The sequence below is a fragment of the Nerophis ophidion genome, linkage group LG14, assembly GCF_033978795.1.
Source record: "Nerophis ophidion isolate RoL-2023_Sa linkage group LG14, RoL_Noph_v1.0, whole genome shotgun sequence".
NCBI classification, from domain to species: Eukaryota; Metazoa; Chordata; class Actinopteri; order Syngnathiformes; family Syngnathidae; genus Nerophis; species Nerophis ophidion.
Genome location: NC_084624.1, coordinates 35394821 through 35412975, shown reverse-complemented (window position 1 = coordinate 35412975; position 18155 = coordinate 35394821). Strand labels below are relative to the sequence as shown.

General features: G+C 41.4%; 1 long non-coding RNA gene across 2 annotated transcripts in view; it reads left to right on the top strand.

Annotated features, from left to right (window-relative positions):
• The first annotated feature begins 16694 nt into the window (after positions 1-16694).
• The window catches only part of LOC133568953 (uncharacterized), an 88627-nt gene continuing 87166 nt past the window's right edge, over positions 16695-18155 (top strand). For both annotated transcript variants that reach the window (XR_009809711.1, XR_009809710.1), the window contains exon 1: positions 16695-16904. This is a non-coding gene — a long non-coding RNA (uncharacterized LOC133568953). The remainder of the gene's footprint in view (positions 16905-18155) is intronic.

The window sequence follows — 18155 nt, the reverse complement described above, 5'->3', positions numbered from 1 at the left end:
TATTGCAATATTTTTGTGATTAACTCCGATGTTTATGTTTACGTGTTTTTTTCGGCCACCACAGACAGAAACTGGTGATGACAAAGAAGAAAAGTGCGATGATAACCGTAGAACTAGAATATGGAACTTAGAAAGTGTCAGTGTAAAATAAGCGATACTCTGCAAACACATTCCTATTCCTTTGCCGTTATGTCTGTCAGGCTTACTTTTTTTTGTATTTTCATAAGACAATACTGTGATTCACTTCTCCAAACAACTTCTTTGTGGTTTGTACAGCTTCGACTTCTATCTTTGTAAAGGGTTTTCGATCAAATTTGTTATTCTCCAAAAATTTAAGCGTATGGAGCACAGATGTTGCTGTCTTCTGCAATCAAGTTACTTGACTTGTTGGTGACCTGAGTGCGCTTTAGTTGATATTTACCTCACCAAAAGGCTCCATCACGCACGGAAAGTACAAAAAAAAAAACCCTCTTACGATAACGGCGCGGGATTGACGTCAGGGCTAACGCGGCGTGGCTGGTCATTAATATTACTTACACTCTGCAGACTTTCCTTTGACAGTTAGCGTCTTCCTTCCATCACAACAAAACAATCAGCAAGCGTTTTTTCCCCCCCTTGTAATTAGATTCTCTGCAGGGACTTCGAGGTTATGGAACACAAGCGTGAAAAAAAATTATTTGCGCCACATGTCAATGACACCATGACTCCCTAAAAGTAATTCTAGGAGAATGTAGGCAGCTGTAATTTCCTTTTGGTGAATGATTCAAACGTCTTGTAGACAATGAATCGTCCTTGAATTTGATGACAAATCAATCACGTGGAAGACGATAAGTCATGTTTCCGGTGTACTGTACACCCACAGGAACATGTCCTGGAACAGTTGAGACTGTGCAGAACTGTTTGCGGGGCTAATTGGTCAAAGCAGCGGAGGAATGAACTTTAGATTAGCCTAAGGCAGTTACGAGACCTTGGAGACATTCTCCATCACGAGGTCGTCCACAGGAAGATTTCACTCTCACACTGAACTATATTACTCATTTTATGACTGATTAACCAAAGCTTAGACCAGGGGTCGACAACCCGCATTTCCGGAGCCGCATGTGCTTCCTCGGCCTCCTTGTTGTGACTCCGTTCGCAGAGTTTAAATTGGAGGAAGTGTGCATTTGTCCTGGTGGCTTGATCTAGCCTTGGTTCAGAGATCTTAGGTTCAAAGAGGCTGGTGACCCCTGGTGTACAGCATGGCTTGTGCAAAACTCTGATTGAATTGAGAATGTCTCCCGAATTCCAATCAAATTCCATGAATATCAGCAAAAAGACAAGTGTTGAATTACTGTGTTTTTCAGAGTATAAGTCGCACTGGAGTATAAGTCGCATTATTGGGGGAAATTTATTTGATAAAACCCAACACCAAGAATAGACATTTGAAAGGCAATTTCAAACAAATAAAGAATAGTGAACAACAGGCTGAATAAGTGTACGTTATATGACGCATAAATAACCAACTGAGAAGGTGCCTGGTATGTTAACCTAACATATTATGGTAAGAGTCATTCAAGTAACTGTAACATATAGAACATGCTATACGTTTACTAGGGGTGTGGGAAAAAATCGATTCGAATATGAATCGCGATTCGAATATGAATCGCAATTCTCGCGTAGTGCGATCCAGAATCGATTGTCATTTTTAAAACTGTATTTTAATTTATTTATTTATTTATTTTTTTTATCAATCCAACAAAACATTACACAGCAATACCACAACAATGCAATACAATTTCAAAACCAAACCTGACCCAGCAACACTCGGAACTGCAATAAACAGAGCACTTGAGAGGAGACACAAACACGACACAACTTAATGTTAGCAACAACAGTAACATTATTATTTATAATTTCAGCATATAGCAATGATTAAAAATCCCTCATTGACATTATCATTACACATTTATAAAAAAAAAGAAAAAGAACACAGTGGCTTACACTTGCATCGCATCTCATAAGCTTGACAACACACTGTGTCCAATATTTCCACAAAGATAAGATAAGTCATATTTTTCATTCGTTTAATAGTTAAAACAAATTTGCATTATTGCAATCAGTTGATAAAACATTGTCTTTTACAATTATAAAAGTTGTTTACAAAAATCTACTACTCTGCTAGCATGTCAGCAGAGTGGGGTAGATCCTGCTGAAATCCTATGTATTGATTGAATACAGAATCGTTTCGAATCGGAAAAACATCGTTTTTGAATCAGGAATCATGTTGAATTGAAAAAAAATAAATACATTTTGAATCGAATCGTGACCCCAATAATCGATATTGAATCGAATCATGGAACACCCAAAGATTTGCAGCCCAAAGGTTTACCAAACAATCTGTCACTCCTAATCGCTAAATCCCATGAAATCTTATACGTGTAGTCTCTTACGTGAATGAGCGAAATAACATTATTTGATATTTTACGGAAATCTGTTAATAAACTCACACATAAGTCGCTCCTGAGTATAAGTCGCACCCCTGGCCAAACTATGAAAAAAACTGGGACTTATCGTCCAAAAAATACGGTATATCGCCTTGCATCTAGAGCAGGGGTGTCAAACTCAAATACAGAGTGGGCCAAAATGTAAAACTGAAAAAAGCCGCGGGCCAAGGTTGAACAAATTAAACTTTTAATAAGGACCCACACAAGTTTTGCATTGAATATTGAAAAAGCAAGGCTTATATAACTTTATAATGACATGCAAAATCGGGTTTCGAATAATAATAAAAATAATAATGAAAAAATATCAATGGCATATCAAATAAAAATTTAATAAAAATATATTGCCTCTTTTCTATTTGCTTTTCTATTTTCTGGTAAAAATCAAAATAAACTTTTTCCACAGGCTAAAAATTAATTTGAAAATATAAAAAAAATTATGAATGAATCAAACATCAAAGCCTTGAAGTAGCAAGAGAAAATGTTAATTATGGCTCAGTTTGCTACAATGATTTGCTTTAACACTGAATATAGAACAAACAACGCTTATACAACTTAATAGTGCAAAATCAACTTTCAAAAAACAAACGAATAAAACATAAATGGTAAACTAAATCAAATAAAATTTTCTGAGGTAAATATCAACATTAACTTTTCCCACTGGCTAATACATTTGAAAATAAAATAACAATGAGTTGGATGGGGTTTGGGAGGTGGGATTTGGTGGTAGCGGGGGGTGTATATTGTAGAGTTAGTGCCGCAAGGTGTTCTGGGTATTTCTTCTGTTGTTGTGTACGATTGTTCTCCCGAAATGTGTTTGTCTTTCTTGTTTGTGTGGGTGCACAGTGTGGTGCATATTTGTAACATTGTTAAAGTTGTTATACGGCCACCCTCAGTGTGACCTGTATGGCTGTTGATCAAGTATGCCTTGCATTCACTTAAGTGTGTGTACAAGCCGCATATATTATGTGACTGGGCCGGCAGGCTGTTGGTATGGAGGAAAAACGAACGTGACGACAGATTGTAGAGAACGCTAAAGGCAATGCCTTTAAGGCATGCCCCCAATATTGTTGTCTGGGTGGCAATCGGGAGAAATTTAGTGGTCAATTGTACGAAATATGTACTGAACTGTGCAATCTACTAATACAAATTTCAATCAATAAATCAATCCAGTTCTGTTCGATTGAAAGCCCTGAGAGAGCTACTTAACCAACAGGGGACAATACGTGAAGCTCGGCAAACACACGTGTACAACGGTAATTATACCAATCTTGTGACGTACCGCAGGGATCAATACTGGGATCAAAACTGTTCAATCTTTACACAAACATTTGTAAAGTTACAAAAGACTTAAAGATAGTACTATGCTTGTGGACAACAAGACTGTGTTTTGTGCAGAAGAGAACACAAAGATGCTCATACAAATATTAACTGAAGAAATTATTAAACTAAACAGATGGTTTGACAGAAAAACCTATTCTTGAATCTCAGTAACAACTAAAATAATGGTGTTTGTGCTTAAAGTTTCCGCCCAGAGATCGATAGGTCCAAGTCATACCAAAGACTATAAAAATGGGACCCATCATTTCCCTGCTTGGCATTCAGTATCAAGGGTTGGAATTGGGGGTTAAATCACCAAAGTGATTCCCGAACACAGCCACCTCTGCTGCTCACCGCTCCCCTCACCTCTCAGGGGGTGGAACAAGGGGATGGGTCAAATGTAGGAGTTAATTTCACCACACCTAGTGTGTGTGTGACTGTCAGTGGTACTTTAACTTTAACTACAAATGTACACCTCATTCACCAGCCATTTTACAAAAAAGATCAGCTTGAATAATACTTAATGTTGGATATCGAGAACTTTCAAACTAGAGATGTCCAATAATATCGGACTGCTGATATTATTGGCCGATAAATGCTTTAAAATGTAACATCGGAAATTATTGGTATCGATTTCAAAATTATCAGTCTCTGTTTCGAAAAGTAACATTAACATTTTTCAAAACGCCGCTGTGTACACAGACGTAGGGAGAAGTACAGAGCGCCAATAAACCTTAAAAGCTCTGGCATTGCGTGCCGGCCCTGTCACATAATATCTATGGCTTTTTACACACACAAGTGAATGCAACGCATACTTGGTCAACAGCCATACGGGTTACACCGAGGGTGGTCGTATAAACAACTTTAACACTGTTACAAATATGCGCCACACTCTCAACCCACACCAAACAAGAATGACAAACACATTTCGGGAGAATATCCGCACCGTGACACAACAGAACAAATACCCAGAAGCCCTTGCAGCACTAACTCTTCTGACGCGCTACAATCTATACCCCCGCAATTCGCTACCCCTCCCCCCCTACCTCAACCCCACCCACCCAACCCTGCCCACCTGAACCTCCTCATGTTCTCTCATCGAGAGCATGTCCCAAATTCCAAGCTGCTGTTTTGAGGCATGTTCAAAAAAAAAAAGCACTTTGTGACTTCAATAATAAATATGGCAGTGCCATGTTGGCATTTTTTTCCATAAATTGAGTTGATTTATTTTGGAAAACCTTGTTACATTGTTTAATGCATCCAGCGGGGCATCACAACAAAATTAGGTATAATAATGTGTTAATTCCACGACTGTATACTGTATATCGGTATCGGGTGATATTGGATATCAGAATATCAAATATCGGCAAAAAAGACATTTTCGGACATCTCTAAGTCAAACCTTTTATTTATTGAAACAAAAATATCGAGATTCAATGATTTGGTGCATTTGCAAAAAGCTAAAATGTTTCCCCAAATCAGCTGGGATAGGCCCCAGATCACATTACACACTGAATAGGAATGGAAAAAAATGGATGGATGGGAGTTAAAATGGCAACCAGTGTTTTGACCAACTCAAGATACGTGACAAAATCACGCGTGAATTTGGAAGCTCAGGACGCTGGATCGATCAGCAGCAAAAGACCGTACAGCTCCAGCAAGCTGGGGCGGCTGCCGGTCAGGGGGAACCCGTGTTCTGCGCGGTGAGGTAACACTCCAGACATCTGCAAGCGCGGTTCTAATTATGCCAGAACAAGTCAACTGAGTCTGACTGCATTTGGCGAGCGCACAGGCCAACACAAGCCATTCTGCACTCGTCTGAGCGTCATAACATCATACCAGGGCCAGGAGAATGCCTTACACTGCCCAGATCCTTCATCACACAGCTTCATCCTGCATTTAATTCATAAGTGCTCGAGGAAGTTGTAACTTACAATCCATCAGTCTGAGTGTAAATAGTGAATATTGTCTTTTCTGTGTGTGCAAAGAAGTGTCCCGTGTAGACCTTTTAACCTCCCGCACACACAAGGTGGTGCTACTGCATCTCCCTGCTGAGCTGCCGTGCAACAGCAGCACCAACACTAAGGCCAGAGTTTAAGGTCAGGAGTGCTTCATGATCTCAGCAACCGCCGCAACTTCCCGTTAGAAGGGAATAATTAAGGATCCCATCCTTCACTTAAACGCACGCGCTGAAAAGTTCCAGCTCGTACTAATCTATCATCCCCAATTTGAAGGCTTCTCCCGTAAAAAGACGTGGAAAACCTTCCTTGTATTTTCAATAATTGTACTGATATTTCCTCCCCGGTGACAGAATTATAGGAGAATGAGACGGCAGCGGGAGTGAAATTGCACTTTTGGAACAGAAGCCCTTGATTTGAGGAACTCTGTAAATTGACAGTGATTAACACAAAAACAGCTGCTGCCAGGGCAACCAATCAGCACATAGCAAAGCCCTGACGCCTGTGTTACAGTTTTCAGTCATACCTTGTGTGGAGAGGCGGAGCCGGCAGTCCGACAGCGAGGCAGGGCACACCGTAGCCCAGCCCAAGATGGCTGCGAGGAGGCGTGGCCGGCAGTCCGACAGCGAGGCAGGGCACACTGTAGCCCGGCCCAAAATGCTGCGAGGAGGCGTGGCCGGCAGTCCGACAGCGAGGCAGGGCACACCGTAGCCCAGCCCAAGATGGCGGCGAGGAGGCGTGGCCGGCAGTCCGACAGCGAGGCAGCACACCAAGATGGTGGTGAGGAGGCGTGGACGGTGAGCGAGAGTTGAGGCGGGGTGCGCCGGGAGCGACGCCGCAATCAAGATCAGGTGTGTGGATCGTGCACTCGGTTGGTAGAGTGGGTGTGCCAGCAACTTGAGGGTTCCAGGTTCGATTCCCGCTTTCGTAATCATTGTCACTGCCGTTGTGTCCTTGGGCAAGACACTTTACCCACCTGCACCCAGTGCCACCCACACAGGTTTAAATGTAACTTAGATATTGGGTTTCACTATGTAAAGCGCTTTGAGTCACTAGAGAAAAACGCTAAAATGTATTTCAATAAAATTTTCAATTCAAATTCCACGACTGTATATATCGGTATCGGTTGATATCGGTATTGGTAATTAAGAGTTGGACAATATCCCATTAAAAACCCATTATCAGACATCCCTATTTAAAACATATGAAATTTCATGTATTAGATAAATTTTTTTCTGTCACAATGGAAACAATGAAAACATTTAGTAAAAAGATGAAGTATCCACATTATTCCCAGGCTTTAACCAAACCAAACATGATTTGTGTCCGTTCAAAAGCGAGAATGACTTTGTACCATCATGACCAGGGGTCTCTAACACGCGGCCCGCGGGCCAATTGCAGCCGGCGAGACGTTATTTTGCGGCTCGCACCTTAATATGAAAATTTAATGTTGGTGCGGCCCGCGAGTTTTATATGAATGGCGCTTTACAGCGTCATACTTGTATAACCTCGATTTTTCCTGGAGACTCCCAATTTCCAGTGCCCCTCCCGGGATAATCATTCTCGCGGACTACACCCAAAACAACAATATTAATGATGTGTCGTGGAGGCGCTGCCTTTAGCGTCCTCTACATTCTGTACAAAAATCGTGCCAGCCCAGCCACCTGTTGTATGTGGCTTCTGTAGATGCAGTTAGCGACTGCAAGTCATAGTTGATCAACATCCATACCGGTCACACTGAGGGTGGCCGTATAAAAAACTTTAACACTGTTACAAATATGCACCACACTGTGAACCCACACCAAACAAGAATGACAAACACATTTGGGGAGAACATCCGCACCGTAACACAACAGAACAAATACCCAGAATCCCATGCAGCCTTAACTCTTCCGGGCTACAATATACACCCCTGCCCCCCTATTGTTTGTATAGTGGAAAAGCGGACGAGACGGCAGGTTGTAGACGACGCTAAAGGCAGTGCCATCATGACACGCCCTTAATGTTGTTGTCCAGGCTAAAACCGGGAGATTGATTACCCCGGGAGATTGTCGGGAGGGGCACTGATATTCGGAGAGATTGCAAGAGTTGGCAAGCATGTTGCTAGGGCGGGAAAGTCATTCATAGAAGGCGAATTCATTAAAAAGTGCATGTTAGTTTTTGCATCCAGTGGCCTCCAGGTAATTTGAGTTTGAGACCCCTGATCATGACCATTGACCCCAACCCCAATGTTTATATTAAGTCAGACAAAATTAAATAGAATAAAGAGGAAACACATTTGGTGAGAAGTTTGAGTCGGTAATTGGCATTAAAGAGGATTTCATATGAAAAAAGTTTTGTTGTTGCGACCCGCCCTTATCTTATTCCGAGCTGACGTCTCCTTTGTGTAAATTACAAAGTAAATCATGTAATGCGCTTTCCGCTGCTTGTCATATCAATGACAGAAAGCAGTGACGTGCTCGCCCGAAACTAATCACTGACTCGTTTGGCCGCCGCGTGTTTATTGTGGGCCGTCAAGGTCAAAAACACAGCAGAACAGTAAGCATCCGCTCGCTGACCGCCAGCCGTGCTACACCCTGTGTCGTCATCCCTGACCGCCACCTCCTCCTCCCGTTAGAGCGTCCGCCGTTTGCTTAATGAATAGTTCCTGTCCACATCAGAGAGTTTCCCCGCTGATAGCGGCGCTCATTAGGACAGCGCGCTGTGTGGGATCCATCTGGACTGTCTCACACATCAGGACAAAGTGCGGAGGTCCCCGTGCTGCAGAGAGACCGAATGTCTGTGGGTTCTCCGTTTCGATGCGAGAGTGTCTCATTGTTTGGAAAAAACCTTGAATGGGAATTATGAGAGGATGTAGCGAGCATGGCTGGGGGGTTCCAGGCGTAGAGAATTCATTACAACGGAATGAGCTCCTTTTTCTCAAGGGGGTGGAGGGGAGAATTCCCAACACGTGATAAAATTATACGTGTCCGTCCAAGCTTTTCAATCATTTCCATATCAAATTCAGCTTCTTTTGTCAGGAGGCGTCCTGCTTGTGACTGATTAAGATAAATAAATGGAAGGTAAATGTTAACATAAGGCACCTGATCAGCCACGGTGGGCTGCAAGATTTCCATCCGCAGTCACGCACACGAAGTGAAGTGAATTATATTTATATAGCGCTTTTCTCTAGTGAATCAAAGCGCTTTACATAGTGAAACCCATTATCTAAGTTACATTTTTAAACCGGCGTGGGTGGCACGGGGAGCAAGTGAGTGAAGCACACAACAGCTGTGACTAGGATGGCAGAAGCGGGGATCAAACCTAGAACCCTCAGGTTGCTGGCACACCCGCTCTACCAGCTGAGCCACGCTGTCGTGTCATTTGCACTATTTTTCCCTAGTTAGAGGAGTACCGGTCAGGCCTTCAAGGACAAATAATGATGGTGTTTGTCAGCCACCTAATAATCACAACTTGAAATGACATCTGCAGCTACTGTCAGGGAAGTTACTTTTGCAATGTAATACATTACACGTTACTGGTATTTTGAAGTACTGCCTCTCTGTTGCATTATTACTTTCATTAAACAACTTTGCAAGGACAACTTGCATCGTGGTTTTTAACTGGTGGGTCAAGATCCACACATGGATGTAGGTCTTTTAATACAAAACCCAAAACCAGTACAGTTGGCACTTTGTGTAATTTGAAAAAAACAACAAAAAAAAACAGAATACAATGATTTTAAAATACTTTTCAACCTATATTCAGTTGAATAGACTTTAAAGACAAGATATTTAATGTTCAAACTGAGAAACGTATTTTTTTTTTCAAATAATCATTCATTTAGAATTTAATGGCAGCAACACATTGCAAAAAAGTTGACACAAGGGCATTTTTACCACTTTGTTGCATGGCTTTTCCTTTTAACAACACTCAGTAAACGTTTGGGAGACAGGTCTGGACTACAGGCAGGCCTGTCTAGTACCCGCACTCTTTTACTACAAAGCCACACTGTAGTAACATGTGGCTTGGCCTTATCTTGCTGAAATAAGCAGGGGCGTCCATGAAAACTTTGCTTGGATGTCAACATATGTTGCTCCAAAACCTGTATGTACCTTTCAGCATTAATGGTGCCTTCACAGATGTGTAAGTTACCCATGCCTTGGGCATTAATACACCCTCATACAATCACACATGCTGGCTTTTGAACTTTGCGCCTATAACAATCCAAATGGTTATTTTCCTCTTTGTTCCGGAGCACACAAAGTCCATAGTTTCCAAAAACAATTTTAATTGTGTACTCGTCAGACCATGAAACACTTTTCCACTTTGCTTTAGTCCATCTTGGATGAGTTCGGGTCCAGCGAAGTTGGCGCTGTTTCTGGGTGTTGTTGATAAATGGCTTTGGCTTTGCACAGTAGAGTTTTAACTTGCACTTACAGATGTAGCGACCAACTGTAGTTACTGACAGTGGTTTTCTGAAGTGTTCCTGAGCCCACGTGGTGATATCCTTTACACACTGATTTTGCCTTTTGATGCGGGATGAGGGATCGAAGGTCTGTAACGTCATCGCTTACGTGCAATGATTTCTCCAGATTCTCTGAACTTTTTGATGATATTACGGACCGTAGATAGTGATATCCCTAAATTCCTTGCCTTAGCTCGTTGAGATATGTTGGTCTTAAACTGTTGGACAATTTGCTCATGTATTTGTTCACAAAGTGCTGACCCTCGCCTCATCCTTGTTTGTGAATGACTAGGCATTTTATGGAAGCGACTTTTATACCCAATCATGGCACCCACCTGTTCCCAATTAGCCTGTTCACCTGTGGGATGTTCCATATAAGTGTTTAATGAGCATTCCTCAACTTTCTCAGTCTTTTTTTGCCACTCGTGCCAGCTTTTTTGCAGCCATCAACTTCCAAATGAGCTTATATTTTCAAAAAATAACCAGGTTTTCCGGTTCGAACATCAAGTATCTTGTCTTTGCAGTCTATTCAATTGAATATAGGTTGAAAAGGATTTGCAAATCATTGTATTCATTTTATATTTACGATTTCCAAAATGTGCCAACTTCACTGGTTTTGGGGTTTGTACTATATTGATGCACAACCCCAAGGGAAATATCAGGACTAAGCAACCAAAGGTTGGAAACAAAAATTGAGACTACAACAAATAATAATTTGTCCAAACAGTAGGAACAAGTTTGTAAGACATAAGCCGAACTTTGACTTGATCATTAATCCATGCATTCTAGAGATGCGCGGTTTGCAGTCTCATCCGCGTAGTCCGCGGATAAACCGCGGGTCAGGCGGGTGACATGACGACAAAATAGATTTTAAATAGATTCGGGCGGGTGGCGGTTGAACCATTTGGAAATATATTATATACATGGTTCAGAGATCGGTAACCTTTATCGTTCAAAGAGCCATTTTGGACCCGTGTCACAAAGCGAAGAAGACATTAGTTGACGTAAACATTTTCAAGAATGTCTGGTGGCAGCCACCCATTTAATAAGACTTAGGGCGTTCTATGAAGCCTTTGACACCTTCTACAACATGTACAATTTACTTGCGAGTCCAGCAATATGGTGTGTGGCTTCCGCAGACACACGCACACGACTGCAAGGCATACTGGGTGACACAGAGTACACTAATGGTTGTGATAAAAACAATTTTAACACTCTTACTAATATGCGCCACGCTTAAGCCACACCAAACAAGAATGACAAACACATTTCGGGAGAACAACCTCACAGTAACACAACATAAACGCAACACAACAAATACCAGAATCCTTTGCATCCATGATACTTCCTGACTATATTATACACCCCACTAGCAGCATATCCCGCCACCCCCCCCCAACCCCCCGTGCATCGGTAAGGTAGGCGGGGTTGGGGGCGCGGGGTGTAAAATATATTCAGGAATTGTCATGGATGCAAAGGATTCTGGGTAGTTGTTGTGTTGCGTTTATGTTGTGTTACTGTGAGGATGTTCTCCCGAAATTTGTTTGTCTTTCTTGTTTGGTGTGGCTTCAAAGCGTGGCGCATATTAGTAAGACTGTTAAAATTGTTTATATCACAACCATTAATGTACTCTGTATTACCCAGTATGCCCTTCAATCTTGTACGTGTGTTTGCGGAAGCTGCATACAGCATGTTGCTGGACTGGCAAACAGTTCATACATGTTGTTGAAGGTGTCAAAGGCAATGGCTTCACAGCACGCCCTTATTCCCGTTATCTGAATGAGCACCATCGGATATTCGCGAGAACGTTAACATTTCCCGTTGCCTTCTTTACTTTGTGACATGGGTCAAATTAGCTCTTTTAGTGGTATAGGTCGCCGACTCCGGATATATAACAACAGGCGGGTGGCGGGCGGTTGCGGTTCTGATAAAATGTCGGTTCGGGTGGGTGGCGGGTGGATGACGTCTTTAGTGATGCGGTTGCGGATGATATAGTTGCCTATCCGCGCATCTCTAATGCATGCAATGACTGCAGGTGGAGTAGTGACCGATGACGGATGATGATGACCTCAAGAAGCAACATCAAAGAAGAAATAAAACATGTCATGAGCTGTTTCGCTGCTCACACTGTCGGCACATATTGTTCCTGTACATTTTTTATCCCTGAGGCAAAGAGATAGAGCCCCCTGAGAAGGGAAGCCCTGTGTTGATATGCTCGGAGGCAGTGGAAAAAAAGGACTGTGTGAACTGTCAGCGCCCGATATACACAGCAGCAGCTAATCTGCTCGCGAGCTGCCACTCAGGTCGACACACTTCCTCCACATGTAAACTGAAGAAGGAAGAAGAGGTGGGTGGCACCCTCAGCTGGAAACCCTGAGCGAAGATATACACGGAAAAAAGGTTCCGACGCGAGCGAACTCTGGGAAATCCAAATGTGTCTCGCCCACCGTGACGTGAGAACAATCCTGCCTTATCTCACTCGCCGTGTTGACATGCAGCTTACGCTTTAATTAAGAGTGCTCCTGTCCCGGCAATGGAAAAACATCTGCTTTAATGAGCCGCTCCCGAGCAAATAAAGGGTTTGTTTGCACAATGACTAAAGTTTGGAAATGTATTGAAGATGAATGGACCAAGCCCCATGATTTCATCTCCGTCACCGTGAAGCTCCTGCATCAAACTGGTCATGATTCATTAGCGCTGAACACCGCGTGTCTTTTCTCTCCTTTTGAAATGCTGATGAATGTTCACTGAATCAAATGTAATAATGTGCATGGTTGACAATGTTGTCACGACACTACTAGGCAGGTCAGCAACCTGCGTTTCTTTAGTGCCGCCCTGGTGACTCCCTGGAGCATTTTTAGAAAAGGATTGAAGATGGGAGAAAACTTATTTTTTTGTTTTAGTATGTTTTTTGTTTGAGGACAAACATGACACAAACCTTCCCAATAGTTAGAAAGCCCGGTGTTTAATACGTTTGTGTGAATGCTTCACTGATGAGAGCATTTGGTGAACATCTTTTTGTTCTACTAATTTTGGCCGTTCTTCAACTCACCATAGTGTGGAGTTTGTTTACATGTAAAGTCTTCCACTCCTTTGTCTCATTTTGTCCACCAAATGTTTTATACTGTGTGTGAATGCACAAGGGTGCGCTTTATTGACTTGTTGGAATGCTAACCATTTTGCGATCCGCTACTTGGATCTTTACATATTTCTTGTTTATTGTTCCTTTTCTGTATCACGTTTTGTAGTTCGACCTCCTTAGTTCCATTTTAGTCTGTCACCATGGTTTCAGATTGTTTACCCCATGTTACTCACGGTCCCTGCACACCTGTTGTACTAATCACCTTCCTTGTTTAAGCTCGCACCTTTGTGTTGGTTCAGCCTGGGTTCCTAATTTGCCTACGTGCAACAGAGACGACTACTCATAGGTATATTCTCGCTAGCTTTCATGCTACACTCTTTCCTTTTTCTTAGCTCTCATGCTAATTGTGTTGTTTACCATTTTGTGCCTACGTGCCAAGTTTAGTTTAGCTTTTTGATCTTCCTAGCCTTCGATGCTAGCACTTTTATTTGCCTTTGTGCTTAGCTCCAGTATTTTTGTTCCTTAGCTCTTTTTGTTACTTTAATAAATTAATTATATCTTACCTTACGCTGTCGACGCATCCCTGGAAGATCGAACTCGGCAACAATATGCCACAAAGTCGTTTCAAACCAGGCATATTTGGTCAGTGCATGACTGCAAGATAATCAAGGCTAACATCCTATTTAGGCTAGCTGTATGTACATATTGCATCATAATGCCTCATTTGTAGGTATATTTGAGCTTATTTATTATCCTTTACTTTTATCCTCTGTGTATATAATTTAGTTTTTCATGACACATTATCTGTATGTAATATTGGCTGCATTTCAGATAGTTGTTTGTTTGACATACTGTTCCAGACCACAGCAAAAATTACCTAGCTTATCAAAGATTGTAAAAAATCTATTAAAAGAAGACAGCCTTAACTTGGACACACACATTTATTCCTTTGGCCATTAAAATTCAGTAATTTGCAGGAGTTATCTCACCTTGTGAGTAGCCTCTGGTTTACTAATGTTTACTAATTTTGTAAAAATGTGTAGAATGAATATTAAATTTCAACATTTCTGTTAAAGAAGATTTGTGTCAGCCTGCCATACATAGTCATTTTGATAGTAGGCTATTATAGCTAATATAGACACTTATGTGAGTGGTTCTCAAATGGGGGTACGCGTACCCCTGGGGGTACTTGAAGGTATGCCAAGGGGTACGTGAAATTAAAAAAAAATATTCTAAAAATAGCAACAATTCAAAAATAATTTATGAATATATTTATTGAATAATACTTCAACAAAACATGAATGTAAGTTCATAAACTGTGAAAAGAAATGCAACAATGCATTATTCAGTGTTGACAGATCGATTTTTTTGCGGACATGTTCCATAAATATTGATGTTAAAGATTTATTTTTTGGTGAAGAAATGTTTAGAATTAAGTTCATGAATCCAGATGGATCTCTATTACAATCCCCAAATAGGGCACTTTAAGTTGATGATTACTTCTATGTGTAGAAATCTTTATTTAGAATTGAATCACTTGTTTTACAACAAGTTTTTAGTTATTAGTATATCTTTTTTTCCAAATAATTCAAGAAAGACCACTACAAATGAGCAACATTTTGCACTGTTATATAATTTCATTAATCAGAAACTGATGACATAGTGCTGTATTTTACTTCTTTATCTCTTTTTTTTTTCAACCAAAAATGCTTTGCTCTGATTAGGGGGTACTTGAATTAAAAAAATGTTCACTGAAAAAAGGTTGAGAACCACTGACTTATATCATGTGTTGTCTTCATTACAACACTTATTTTAATTTTTTGCGACTCCAGACAGATTTGTTTTTTGTATTTTTGGTCCAATATGGCTCTTTCAACGTTTTGGGTTGCCGACCCCTGCTATAAGGTACCGTATGTTTGTTATTGTCATGATCTCACATGACAACATCCATCCATCCATTTTCTACCGCTTATTCCCTTTTGGGGTTGCGGGGGGCGCTGGCGCCTATCTCAGCTACAATTGGGCGGAAGGCGGGGTACACCCTGGACAAGTCGCCACCTCATCGCAGGGCCAACACAGATAGACAGACAACATTCACACTCACAGTCACACACTAGGGCCAATTTAGTGTTGCCAATCAACCTATCCCCAGGTGCATGTCTTTGGAGGTGGGAGGAAGCCGGAGTACCCGGAGGGAACCCACGCATTCACGGGGAGAACATGCAAACTCCACACAGAAAGATCCTCAGCCTGGAATTGAACCCAGGACTGCAGGACCTTCGTATTGTGAGGCAGACGCACTAACCCCTCTTCCACCGTGAAGCCCACATGACAACATTCAAAATCAAAACATTCCTGTGTTTTGTATTCATTCCGGCTCCAGCTCTCTTACTTTTTTGTTTCCACTTCCTGTGCGCTTCCATACTCCGCAAAGTCAAACGAGTAGCGATTTCCGTAGCTTAAGCTATTTTTGGACCCATTTAGCGGGTAGTTTAGCTACAAAGCTACAAACTACAAAAGAAGAGAGAGATGGAGAAGAGAAAGAAAAAATAAAGACAGAAATGAACCCGTGCAATTCCACAGGAATGGGACAAGAATATATGGGAAAAATCCATGAAGATTGGTTGGTTTACCATAATGAGTCACGATTGGTTAAGATTAGGGCAAAACATTACGGACAGGCCAATCAGAGGCACGATCGGGCGGGTCATCGGAAATCACAACAGACATCCCAAATGACAACAAGGTTATTTTTTTTTATTTAATAAAAACCTAGTGGAAGATTTTTCTTTTAGCGATGTAGACCACGTGCAGGAAACCCACAATGTGTCTACTTGTATGCGTCTGGATAAAAACATTCATTTGAGTTGTTTACCATGTAAGCTCAAATCAAAACTGCTCCCAACATGGAAGACAGGGGAATACACTTTTAAGAAGACACATTTAGGTAAAATAGAATAGAATAGACTTTATTGTCATTAGATTTGCATATAACGAGATTAAAGACTCCAATTTAAGGTCCGGTAGTGGGAACAAAAATGGGGTGAAATAAATAACAATAGTGGTTATAAAGAAAAAAACTAACAGTTGAAATAAACAGACGAAATACGAAATACTGTACAATATACAGAACAAGCCGAGAGTACCGAAGTAATAAATAACAATCAGAGTCGGACGTATTGCACTCGAAGGGTAGTATTGCACAGTAGGGTATTAGGGCATGATATTTTATGGGGGTGAATTTTTGACGATCGGTCACTTCTTTTGTGTTTGTTAACTTCTTTTTGTATTCACTTCCTATCAGTGCTCTTATTTTGGTTTCCACTTCCTGCTTGTTCCGTTGAGCACTGCTTTTGTTCACACACCTGCTGTTGATTGGCAGCTGGTCCACACCTGCTGCCGATCAACATGTATGCTATCTATGTCTTGTCTCGAGAGCTAGTCAGGGCTCGATGATAAACCTATTTTTGGAACATTTATGCTAGACTGCTTTATTTTCTGTTGTTTCATGAGATTAAAAACTCATCATACCTGCTCTCCGCTCTCCTGGTTCTTGCATTCTGCTGTCACACAACGGCAGCCATGCGAGTTCCCAACAGAATTATTATTATTATAAGGTGAGTTGAGTTCAAAGTTTTACTGCACATAACTATGATCATCTGTTCCCAAACAACATGCAAGTCTTTGTTTTTATGTCAAGATTAGAGATATATGCTGATTTTATTTGCTGTAGGTCGAGAAAATGAATAACATTATAGGGTTGGGCCAAAGAGGGCAGCACATCTGAACAGGGGTTGGTTCGTGTGCCTCACAATATGAAGGTTCTGGGTTCGATCCGCCGGATCTGGGTCGTTCTGTGTGGAGTTTGCATGTTCTCCCTGTGACTGCGTGGGTTCTGTCCGGGTACTCCGGCTTCCTCCCACCCCCAAAGACATGCACCTGGGGATAGGTTGACTGGCAACACTAAATTGGCCCTGGTGTGTGAAAGTTGTCTGTCTACCTTTTTTGGCCCTGTGATGAGGTGGCGACTTGTCCAGGGTGTACCCCGCCTTACGCCCGAATGAAGCTGGGATAGGCTCCAGTACCCCCCACGATCCCGAGAGGGACAAGTGGTAGAAAATGGATGGATGGGTGGGTTGGGACAAAGTAAATGCACCCTAAAATAAATGGGAGGTGGGGACCCCCAAAGGGAGTTAACAGTAACAGACCCTTATTGGGGCTATTTAGTTGCATATGTACATTCTCAGTTACATTAACATAAATACCTATATAACAGGGGTGTCAAATTTACGGCCCAAGGGCCGAAACAGGCCCGCTGACAAGTTGTATCCGGCCCGCGGGATGAGTTTGCTAAGTATATAATTTTTGGATGAAAGAAACAGCTGTTCTAAATATGTCCACTAGATGCCACAATAGCAATTATTTGTGTCTTTGTAGATGATGCTGCATATGTACAAAATAAACCGCATGATGTTAGTACATCAGTCAAGAAAAATGAGCAAACTACATAAATAACATCTTGTAATTTCATTTTGATATAATTTTTTTATTATGATAGATTGAAAATAAACACAAATGATGAACATTATGCCCTGTGATGAGGTAGCGACTTGTCCAGGGTGTAACCCGCCTTCCGCCCGATTGTAGCTGAGATAGGCTCCAGCGACCACGAAGGGAATAAGCGGTATAAAATGGAGGGATGAACATTATCACATCATTTATTCAAAAAGTATAAATAACAACAAATTAAGATAGAATACTATTATCCACAACATGTAAGTGTAACAAAAAACATTCATTTTTAAACAAAGAAAACTATCTGAAATTGTCTTTATTTTTAAGTTATCGTACCGTGATTTTACCAGTCC